The sequence below is a fragment of the Trachypithecus francoisi genome, unplaced genomic scaffold (genome assembly GCF_009764315.1).
Source record: "Trachypithecus francoisi isolate TF-2019V2 unplaced genomic scaffold, Tfra_2.0 Lachesis_group5, whole genome shotgun sequence".
Taxonomy (NCBI): Eukaryota; Metazoa; Chordata; class Mammalia; order Primates; family Cercopithecidae; genus Trachypithecus; species Trachypithecus francoisi.
In genome coordinates, this window is record NW_022681470.1 from 117,539,331 (window position 1) to 117,552,074 (window position 12,744).

The following is a 12,744-nucleotide window of genomic DNA, read 5'->3' on the forward strand; positions in this document are numbered from 1 at the left end:
TAGAGATAAAAATAAATAATGATTGTTGTAAGCTACTGAGTTTTGTGATGGTTGGTTACACAACCCTTATTTTGGCAATAACTGACTAATACACATGGTTAAAACAACAAAGAAATTAAAAGCAAAGCAGGCACTAGTATGAGTGACAGACAACAGAAAAATGAACCAAAAGAGAGGATGAAAAACATGGGAAACCAAAAAGAATTGCAAATAAAAAGCAAACGAGGCAAGATGAAATATAATGAGCAGTACAAAAAAAGAAAAGATAAAATTTCAGTAAGTAAGTTCAGCACGCTGATAGTTATAGGAGTAGAAGAAGCAGACTGATTACAGTGTTCAGGAAAAAAAAAAACTGTGAAATATTTGATAGAGACAGCAGGCTTTTATACCTTGAGTGAAACATAGGAGTCAGATAAGTTAATATTTAGAGCAAAAGCTCATGGGGTGAGCTAAAAATACTTTTGAAATACTATACATTAGGTGCACAATTGAAGAAAAGTGAGAAGCACATGATATGCTGGGAAAATATGTTATGGTTAGTATCAAATAGTTTAATTACCGTTACCTAATATTCTTTCATTTCTTGGAATTCTGATCCTTCAAATTATCTTGAACTCACACCTACAATAAATACCCAAATTTTAGAGAACATCCTACTCAAACAAAAAAGGTTAAACAATAATAGAATGTGTAGACTTTATTGAGAACACTCAGGACATTTGCATTGATGATTTAATGATGATGTCACTTTGAAAGTTATTTCAAAATTTCATCTTGCAAATCAAATTTTCTCTATTTGAAAGAAAAGTAATTTCCTAGCATAAAAAAAGAGGGGGGAAGGAAGGAAGGAAGGAAGGAAGGAAGGAAGGAAGGAAGGAACTAACTTGATCCATATTGTTCAAGGTCAGAGAGTCTATGTTGATTTATGAACCTTATGAATCCAAAGTCACTTTTGCTTTGGTCTGTAAGTCCAGACTTGATTAAAGTCTTGATTTATTAGATTTGTCTCCATAGATAGAATAGAAAAGTAAAGCTAATGGTATTTAGGTGCTCTCTTTTCTGCCTGGGTTTTAAAGGAAATAGTCTACAAAGATATGAAGTGCCTAGTTTTTGTGAAATAGATTTTAGGAGAAGAACTAGTAAGAACTTCCTTCTGTTCTGATGAACAGGAGTGGGAATGCATACATGGAGTTGTGGTACGGTAGTGCTTTTTAGCTCAGCCCACAATGTTCGACTACTGGGACACATACTATAGTCACATGCATGTGATTCTAACCAAAGATTAATTAGTTTGGCTTTTGTAGGTTAAAAAAGAGGGGATATACATAGTTAAATCAGAGTGTAGAAACAGCTAATAGCATTGCACTGACTATCTCAAGAGGAAGATCCTTCCACAGTAAGTCCAGAAGAGCCTTCCACAGTAACTCAAAGGAAGTAATTTTCATACATACTTCTTTCTTTGTTATCCATCCATCCAATACTTAGGCTAGTCTTCTTAGTGCTAACTGTTTAAAGGTCTTTGTCAAGAGAACCAAGAAGATAGTCCAAAAGAATTGATTATTTGAGAAAATAATTGCACATTTCAAACATATGGCTATTTTGTATCAAGGAGCTTAATATATAGGCATTATAAAGATTTTTTTCATGTACTGAATTTGATAATTGTTGCATTAAATTTTTCCTCAGAAAAGAAAAACTAATCCCAAGAATAAAACTCAAAGGAGATTTAGACTGAAAATTTTAGAAAATCTATTTAGTATCAGATATTTTTTCTCTTACAGATAGTATGAATTAGAACTTTGTTGTTTTCCTAAAGAAAGTGTCATAGCCATCACTATTCCTGACATTTTCATTGAATATTTTATGAATGTATGGCATATGGTAGTCAGTTCTGCACACAGAGAGCCGCCAGTAATTATTAAACTTTATTGTAAATAATTCAAGTATCATTCACCATATTAATATTTAAATTTGTAAAGAAAATGAGTTAAAAGAAGCTCAAAATGGGTTTAATGTAATGGCTAACACATAGTAGGCACAAAATTACTTTATCTGGAGCAAAAATTGTGCCACCAACACCTCCTCTTATTCTTTCTCAGCAAACTCAATGTAAAGACAATGAGGATGATGATGTTTATGATGATCCATTTCCACTTATGATTTTCCTAATAACATTTTTAGCTTACTTTAAGAATACAGTATATAATATATATAACATACAAAATATATGTTGACTGTTTATGTTATTAGTAAGGCTTCCAGTCAACAGTAGGTTATTAGTAGTTAAGTTTTAGAGGAGCCAAAAGCTATATGCAATTTTTAACTGTGCCCCTAACATCTGTATTATCCAAGGGTTGACTGTATTTCTAAGCTAGCAAACTAGTCTGCTGTGGTTTCAAGCATGCTAGCAGAAGACACATGACTCATTGATCAGAAAAGGGTAAAGGACATTATTACTCACTCACTGCACAGCAAGCAGATAGCAGCATGATAGTCATGTGCATGCAGTTTCTACTTCTTTCTTGTGCCCTGTAGGAGCGATATGGGTGTGCCTAAGTGGGTGCTGTGCAGGCAATAGATTTGCATTAGTTGAGGAACCCTAAGTTTAGAAAATCCTGGCATTATGAACTGAATCGTGTCTTCCAAAGTTTATATGCTGAAGCCCTAATCCTGAATGTGACTGTATTTAGAAATAAGGCCTTTGGGGTGCTGATTAAAATTAAATGCGGCCATAAGGGTGGGACTCTAATCTGATAGGCTTAATGTCCTTATGAGCAGAGAAAGAAACAGCAGAAATCTTGGTCTCTGTGTAAGCACAGAGGAAATGCCATGTTGGGACAAAAGAGTGTAGCTGTCTACAAACTAGGAAGAGAGTCCTCACCAGAAGGTGAGTTTGCTGGCACCTTGCTCATGGACTTCTAGCTTTCGAACCGTGAGAAAATGAATGAATGTTGTTTAACCTACCTAGCCTGTGCTATTTTGTTATGGTAGCCTGAGTCAACTAATAAACGCAGCCTTTAAAACTTAACTAAATTTTAATTCAATTAAAGTGATGAGCTCCAAACAATTCTGCCCCACTGTTGTCCTATAAGGATAAATTATGCTAGTCAATAAACAAACTTGCCCTCTGCTCTAGAAGGAGACACATCATATTTTCTATGAATGTTTAGTATACAACATCCCTGCAAACATAGTCCAGAGTAAAAGTCGTCAGTGGTCATAAGAGTTGCAGAAAAAGAAGAGACCCATAAAGAGTTGCTTCCCGCCGGGCGCGGTGGCTCAAGCCTGTAATCCCAGCACTTTGGGAGGCCGAGACGGGCGGATCACGAGGTCAGCAGATCGAGACCATCCTGGCTAACACAGTGAAAACCCGTCTCTACTAAAAAATACAAAAAACTAGCCGGGCGAGGTGGCGGGCGCCTATAGTCCCAGCTACTCGGGAGGCTGAGGCAGGAGAATGGTGTAAACCCGGGAGGCGGAGCTTGCAGTGAGCTGAGATCCGGCCACTGCACTCCAGCCTGGGCGACAGAGCGAGACTCCGTCTCAAAAAAAAAAAAAAAAAAAAAAAAAAAAAAAAAAAAAAAAAAAAAAAAAAAACGGATATTATTGGCTCATTAATTGCCTCAAGCCAGAGGGAGTATGGCCTGAAATATACATCAATTCAGAGGCTATGGATGATGTGAGGGTTCTGTATCTTTACATTTCTTTGCCTTACAATTTTTCCGAGATTGTTTTTATTCTGCAGATAGTTAAATTCATTTGAACAAGAGAAAAGGACACTAGCCGCTTAAGGCTTACCTGATTTGTGAGCCAAATAACTATATTTATTAATATCCAAAGAAAGACATCTGTGAAAGTGAAAATGGGTGCTATTAATAACTATTCCAAGAAAAGATGTATAAAACAGAACATTCCTAGGAAATCTGGAGTGTATGTTTACCCTATACAGAGCCCACTACCCTAAAGGAGGATAAACTCTGTCCCATCAACCTCTTACTAACCTTTTCGGAAGCTGGTAATGGACTAATGTGCTATCCTGGAAACAATGACTGTAACAGAGAGAAAGGAGTCCCGTGATTGCATCATCTGTTTCCTTCTGTCTTTTTTTTTTTTTTTTCTTTTTTTTTCTGAGACGGAGTCTCACTCTCTCGCCCAGGCTGGAGTGCAGTGGCGCAATCTTGGCTCACTGGGCTCACTGCAACCTCCGCCTCCCAGGTTCGAGCAATTCTCCTGCCTCAGGCTCTGGAGTAGCTGGAACTACAGGTGCCCGCCACTACGCTCGGCTAATTTTTGTACTTTCAGTAGAGACAGGGATTCACTACGTTGGCCAGGATGGTTTCTATCTCTTCACCTCGTGATCCGCCCTCCTCGGCCTCCCAAAGTGCTGGGATTACAGGCGTGGGTCACCACACCCGGCCCCCTCTCTCTTTTTCTAACTATATGCTTCTCTCAGAGCCTCCAACCTCTTTTCAGTTTAGAGAAACCATTTAACCCTTACCTTCTTGTTTGGTAAAACCTGTTTCTGGCTCCATCTTAGAAGGACTGTGGTAGATTCTTATACTTACAGTATAGCATTTATGATATATACTGCCACATGGAATAACATAGTAAGTCATTATGAAGAAAAACCTCCTCCTTACCAGTGAAGATGAGACAGAATGAAAGGAATAAAGGTATCAGACCATTCCATTCTATCACACATGCAGATGCATACCTGCACAAACACACACATGTGCGCACACACATTTTTATTTTGGTCTGTTGATCTTAAACAGTAGTTTCAAGTTATTTTATCAGGCTGATAGATAAAACCAGAACTAAGCATTGATTCTTAAATGATTTATTTTCTGAAAGCCAAAATAATGGATTAAATACACTAACTAAAATTGAACTTGGAGATATTACCACGTTGTTAAAGATAAATGAGAGCTGTGATCATAAGAATTTATCAATTGCTATAATCATCCATATGTGTCACTGCAAACACATTTCCATGCAATTTGCTTATATTCACACAATTTTCTACTCTTATCTTTATTATTAACAAGAAGTCCTCTTGTTCAAAGTGTCAACTAGTCACCTTCACCCCAGTCTAAGAAGGAAAAATGCATGCCAGCGAAATTGGAGATCAAGCCTGCTTATGACATTCTGTTCAACTTACAAGTCTGTTATTACTAGAGAATATATATTGACACTGTGACAAATTTACTTTCAAGGTATTTGGAAAGGTGTCTGTTGGTGGAAATAGATTTCTTATAAACCTAAATCTAAACAAAATAAATATAATGGGTTATGGAAAACTGAATGTTGAAACCTCTTCAAAAAACAAACAAATAAAAATAGCCTGCTGGGCACAGTGGCCCACCCCTGTAATCCTAGCACTTTGGGAGGCCGAGGCAGGCGGATAACAAAGTGAGGAGATCGAGACCATCCTGGCCAACGTGGTGAAATCCGTCTCTAGTAAAAATACAAAAATTAGCTGGGTGGGTTGGTGGGTGCCTGTAGTCCCAGCTACTTGGGAGGCTAAGGCAAGAGAATTGCTTGAACCCACGAGGCGGAGGCTGCAGCAAGCCAAGATTGCGCCACTGCATTCCACCCTAGTGACAGACTGAGACTCCTTCTCAAAAAAAAAAAAAAAAAAAAAAGGCCAGGTGTGGTGAACCCCTGTGGTCCCAGCTGCTCAGGAGGCTGAGGTCAGAGGATTGTTTGAGCCCAGGTGGTGGAGTTTGCAGTGAGCTGCGAGCTGAGAGCTGAGATCATGCCACTGCACTCCAGCCTGGATGACAGAGCAAGCCCATCTCTCAAAAAAAAAAAAATAAAAATAAAAATTAAAAAGAAAAAGAAAAGGAAAACTGAATTTCACATTAAAAGTAGCAAAAAAAAAGTTTTGAAGCATAATGGCAATATAGATATGCATTTAAAAATGTTTTATCTTAAAGAAAATGATCATAATCCAGCAAATACACATATACAAGAGAAAATATCTCAAAATAAAGTACAATTCCATTGGGTACAATGTTAGGGGAGGATGTGACTATGGTGATTGTACTTTATCTGAAATGTTCTGCTCCTGACTCTCCACCAACACAAATCCTCCATAGGAACTTCAATTTACTAATCCATAAAACTACCATGGTCATCTAAATGATCTCCAGGATCACTCTTGCAAAACTCTATCCTAACAGTGCTAACTAATGCTACATTTTTGTCATGGTTACTCATTGAGAACCCATAGATATTCCAGACCTGAGCAGAACTGGGGCAAGGGTGAGACATCATAAGTACTTACCTCAGGGACAAAACTTAAGGCCCTGCCAAAAAGCACAATGATATGATTTGACTGTGTCCCCACCCAAATCTCATCTTGAATTGTAGTTTCCATAATTCCTATGTGTTGTGCGAGGGACGCAGTGAGAGATAATTGAATTATAGGGGCATTTTCCCCATGGAGTGCAATGGCATTATCTCATCTCACTGCAACCGCCGCCTCCCAGGTTCAAGCATTTCTCCTGCCTCAGCCTCCTGAGCACCTGGGATTACAGGTGCTGCCACCACACCTGCCTGGCTAGTTTTTCTTTTTGTAATTTTAGTACAGATGGGGTTTCACCATGTTGGTCAGGCTGGTCTCGAACGTCTGAATCTGGTGCTTTTATAAGGAATTTTTCCCTTGCTTTGCTATGCCCTTCTCGTTGCTGCTGCCCTGTGAAGAAGGGCATGTTTGCTTTCCTTTCTTCCATATTGTAAGTTTCCTGAGGCCTCCTCAGCCCTGCACAGTGTGACCCAATTAAACCTCCTTCCTTTCTATATTAACCAGTTTTGGGTATGTCTTTATTAATAGCCTGAAAACAAACTAATACACCCAATAATCAAAATAAATATTATTTTCATGTAATATTTTAAAAATTGAAGTTGATGCAATAAACCACCCCACAATGAACAAAATACGACACTTTTAAATAAAGACTGGAACTTACACTATCATTGTACAGCCCTGTCTCACAAGCCTCACCCTAAACTCAGCCTGGCCCTGAGTCCTTGTCTATCTGACATTGAACAAGTCATTTAATTTCTTCAAGCTTCAGTTGCCTCACTGTAAAATGAAGATTAATAATAGTATTTTTTTAAAACTTTACGGTATGGTTGAAGGAAATAAACGTGATGATACTTTCAAAGTCCTTGTCATAACACCCAGGACATAGGGAGTGCTAGATAAATGTTAGTTATTACAATTATGAACCCAAGCATAACATTTATTATATATTTTAGTATTCAACAATGTTTTAAATAAAATATCTTTGATGAAGCAGTCACATAATTGGACACTGGAGCTACAGTTTCTGCCCTTGCCGAATTAATGGTCAGATCATTTAAATATTTATGAATATTAATTTAAGAAACTGTGATTCCTCTGTAAATCTGCAAAACGTGATGCTTAGTTATTTGCTAACATTGAAGAAAATATATTTTAATAATTATTCGTGATACATAAGAGTTGGTTATTTATTGCATTTCACTTGAGCTCTGTGTTAAAACATTTTAAAAAGTAAGACATTTTGGCATGTGCTAATTTTATCAATATGACTTAATTACTCCACATAATTCAAAATACTCAATTACTTATAATATTTTATTATAAATTAATGACTCAAGATGTCCTCTACTCACATGTTTGGTTTCTAGACCAAAGTGATACGTTTTTTCATCAGGTCAACCCGCTATTTCCAAATCTAACTAATTCTGTTTTTCCATATTTGTCCTTGTTCTTTTCTAGGTTGTTCTCTATCCTAAATACCTACGGTTCTTGTTTCAGATCTCCTATGAACTACTCTCTGGCTAAAAACAAAACTTTGTACTTTCCTGTTTAAAATGTTGTAAAGAATACCTAGTATCAAAAATAAATTCCAACTCCTTAATGTTATCCAAAATTTTCTTTTTTAATTTGACAAACTCCCATTTTTCAGTCTTATCTCTCTTTCTTCTATTTTTAACTGAGATGTAATTCATACTCAGTAAAATTCATAACTTCAAAATGTACAATTTAGGGACTTTTAACATATTCACAGAGTTGTACAACCATCATTATTATCTAATTCAAGAACGTTATCATCCTCAAAAGACAAAAGAAATTCAAAAGTCATTAACAGACACTCTCCACTCCCCCAGCTCTCTCCCAGCCCCTGGCAACTATAAGTGGTCCCTGGCTTTCAATGGCTCCATTTACAATTTTTTGACTTTTTAATAATGTGAAAGCAATATGCATTCAGTGGAAACAAAACTTCAAGTACTCATACAACCATTTTCTTTTTCACTTTCAGTACAGTATTCAATAAATTACATTAGATATTCAACACATTATTATAAAAATAGTCTTTTTGTTATATGCTTTTGCCCAATTAGTAGGCTAATGTAATGATTCTGAGCATGTTTAAAGTAGGTTTGGTTAAGGTATGAGTTCATTAGATAAGGCATATTAAATGCATTTTTGACTGAAGATATTTTCAACTTACAGTGCATTTATCATGACATAAGCCCATTGTAAGTCAAGGAGCATCTGTGTTATTCTGCTTTATGTCTCTATATACATACACTATCTCCACATTTCACATGAAAAGAATAATACGGTGTGTGACTTCTTATGCCTGGTTTCTTTTCTGTAGAATATTGTTTTCAAGGTTGGTCCACACGGTGTCATGTACCAATACTTAACAACTTTATATGGTTGAATAATATTTCATTGTATCAATGTATCACATATTGTTTGGTCATTTATCAGCTAAGGAACATTTGGATTGTATTTACTTTTTGGCTATTATGAATAACACTGCTTGTATATCTGCATTCATATACAAGTTTTTGTGTAAGCATATGGTTTCAATTCTCTTCAGGGTATCCCCAGAGTTGCAACTGCTGTTCAACTTTTTGTGGAACAGGCAAACTTTTTCACAGTAGCTGCACAATTTAATATTCTCATCAGCAATGTATGAGGTTTCCAATTTCTCCACATCTTTGCCAATCCTTGTTCTTTTCTACTTGTATGTTTGTTTTGTAATTATAGTTGTTTTATCAGGTAGAAAGTGATACTTTAATGTACTTTTGCATAAAGTGATACCTTAATGATACTGAGCACCTTTTCATGTGCTTATTGTTTATTTGTATAACTGTTTTGCAGAAATGTTTGTTCTAATACTTGGCCCATTTCCTACTTCTTTTTTTTAATTTTTGAGTTTTAAGAGTTCTTTATATATTACGGTTACTATACTCTTCCCAGATATCACATTTATAATATTTCTCCCATTCTATGGAGATTGTCTTTTCACATTTTTGATAGCACCTTTGACAAATACAATGTTTTTAATTTTAATACATTTTAATTTATCTATTTATTCTTTTGTTGCTTATCCTTGTTAAATTAAATCAGCAGGATGCCCTTAGCCTGTGGCTGTCTCTGTACCTTGAGTTTCCATGTTAAAAAACCCTGCAACCTAATTTAATACATAAACAGACTGAAATTTAATCTAGGAGGAGAGATATATATAATGTATATAATATGTATATATATAATGTATATTATAATATATAATATAATATGTAATATATAATACATATATACAATATATAGTAAGATATATATTACTATATTGTCATATATTATATATTTATACTTATTATATATAGTGAGTACTATACTATACTTACTTACTATAATATACATACTTACATTTTAAAAATAACCAGGTTTCAGCCAATCACAAAGAGCCAGGCTTTAACCAATTATAATCAGCCAACTAACCACACCATGCCCAAATAAGATAGACGCCTAGAAGTAGCCAATTAGGTCATTTTTCTACTACGCATCTGTGCTCAACCCATAAAATATTAGTGCTCTCACTGCTGGTCAGAGTTTCTGAACATCTTCTGGTTCTGAATGATGCCCAAATTAGTGAATTGTTATTTGCCCAAATAAATTATTTTAATTTTAATTTATCTAAAGTTATATTTTACAGTTTAATATCATAAAAGAGATCCAAAGTAAACCTCCAGCGACCCCTGGGAGCACAACCCAAGCGAAAGCACCCACTGGATCCATTGCGCTTATTGCTCTCTCAAAGCAACTGAAGGTCATGGGGAAGTTCCTCTCGCATTCAAACTTTGCAAACTGGTATATTTGAATATTTTGACTTTGAGCATTTTCTTTTTGGAATGGGTTCAGAATCATAACACAAATTGAACTGGGTCCAGTGGAATGTCTTAGGTAAGTGTGGTTTCACAAAGACAGGAAATCATGGGCTTATATGGATCTAAGGAGTCTAGAACTCCTCCATCGGGAACTCCAACCAGTTTCACATATAAGACCTATGAACTCAGAACTTGTGCTTTTCTGGAGAAAGGGGTAAACCTTACCAAAAATAACTTATGATTACAGTGACAATAGTGGATAAACTCCTCGCAGGAAGCAAACAGTTCCATGTCTTTACAGCTAGAACAGCTACAGACCTTCTTAAATATATTTTAAGTGAAGACTGAGGAGTCCAAAACTAAAGAACCCTGTGCACTGACATGTCTACCTTTACTCTAAACTGCCAGATTATTAGAAAATAAATTATTCACTTTTATACCAGCCTTCTGATGAACCCACTCCCTTTGGCCTGGACTATTTCTGCAACAGAAGAAACCTTCAAGGGCTTCATTTTGGCAATAATAATCAACCGATCTCTTAGAGAATAAAGAATATTTCTGTGATGGAAATTTCAAATCCAGTATAAAAGTCCATGTCCAAACCTATCTCATAGACTTGGAAGAATTTCAGAAAATGAATGAATGAATGAATGAATGAATAAATAAATAAAACAATTATGAGGATTAGTCCTGTCTTCTTCCTCCATTTGATTTTGCTTTTCCCATGGAACCTCTAGGTTAACTGAAACTCCTCTTTTCAAACTCTCAGAGGCATGTGAACTAGAGCAACTCCATCTTGAATAGGAGCTAGGTAAAACGAGGCTGGGACCTGCTGGGATTCATTCCCAGACGGTTAAGACATTCTAAGTCTCAGGATGAGATGGGAGGTCTGCACAAGATACAGGTCATAAACTCCTTGCTGACAAAACAGATTGCAGTAGAGAAGCTGGCTAAAACCCACCCAAACCAAGATGACCATGAGAGTTACCTCCGGTCGTCCTCATTGCTACCCTCCCACCAGCACCATGACAGTTTACGAAAGCTATAGCAATATCAGGAAGTTGCTCTATATGGTTTAGTGAGGGGAGATATGAATAACCCACCCCTTGTTTATCATATAATGAAGAAATAACCATTAAAATAGGCAACCAGAAACCCTCGGTGCTGGTCTGTGGGGTAACTATTCTTTTATTTCTCTATTTTCTTAATAAACTTGCTTTACTTTGCCCTGTGGACTCATCCTGAATTATTTCTTGCTTGGGATCCAAGAACCCTATCTTGGGGTCTGGATGAGGACGTATTTCCAGTAATAAAACCTTTGTCAACTATATTATCTGCCAATTCTTAAAGAAAAAAAGAAAAGAAAAGAAAAAGACTGGTTTGTTATTCAAGCCTGGAAAAAAAAAAGTGGCGGGGGGGAAAGATGAACCAGTTATCTGACTATAAGGTAAGATTAGAAATATCCATACAAATGCTTTTTCTGGGTCTATTGAGATAATTGTGTTGTTTCTTTACTTGTTATTCTATTAATATGCTACATTAGATAGATTGAGTTTTACATTTTAAACCAGGCTTGCTTTCCTGGAATAAATTTCACTTGGTCACATTGTATAATCTTTTTGAAGCAACCTTAGGAAAATTATGACAGTAAGAGAAATTTGACACACCTGACTCCCTCTTGCTTTTAGCTGACCCTCTAGCTGACCTCGAAGCTGTCCTTATTCATTCCTCAGTATAGGCCAAGCTGACTTTGAGAGAAATTTAGTTTATAGTTTAACCTTATAGTAAGGATGATAACAGCCTTTCCCAAAACTACCTCTTTCAGAGACCAAAGCCACCTTTGTAAAACTAATGAAACCTTCAAGGTTAGGATTATGAGAGGGCCCTCAATTCTGCCAAGACATAGATGTAGTTAATGATAACTACCATTATTCTGGAGGTCACAAGATTTGTAAGTTCCCTAATTATTACTATCGATAAAGTCATTATTGTAGAAACTAAAATTGCTCTTTTGAGGTGTTTTTCAGACTTTTGCATTTCTGGGGACTGACTGTCTCTAACCCGGGCCTGTGATTCTTGACCCAACTGGTCCTGTGGCCCCACCCAGAAGCTCACTCAGTGCACAACGACCACTTTCCACACCTCTGCTATTTTTATCCGCAACCAATTAGCAGCACCTATTCCCTAAGCTCCTGCCCACCAAATTAAACTTAAAAAAAAAAAGTATCCAAATTTTGAGGGGAGACTCATTTGAGTAATAAACTCCAGTCTTCTGCTTAGCCAACTCTATATATATTAAACTCTTTCTCTACTGCAATATTGCTGTCTCAGTAAATCAGTTCTATCTGTGCAGTGGGCAACAATAATATTATCCATAAGTTGCTTCTCTCTTGCTCCATTCAAGGTTATCTTCTTGTGGCCAGCTGTAGTGACTCATGCCTATAATCTCACCTCTTTGGGAGGCTGAGGCAGGCAGCCTTGACCCTTGAGGTCAAGAGTTCAAGACCTCTCTGCTAAAAGTAAAAAGATTAGACCAACATGGTGGTGGGCAGCTCTACTGAAAATACA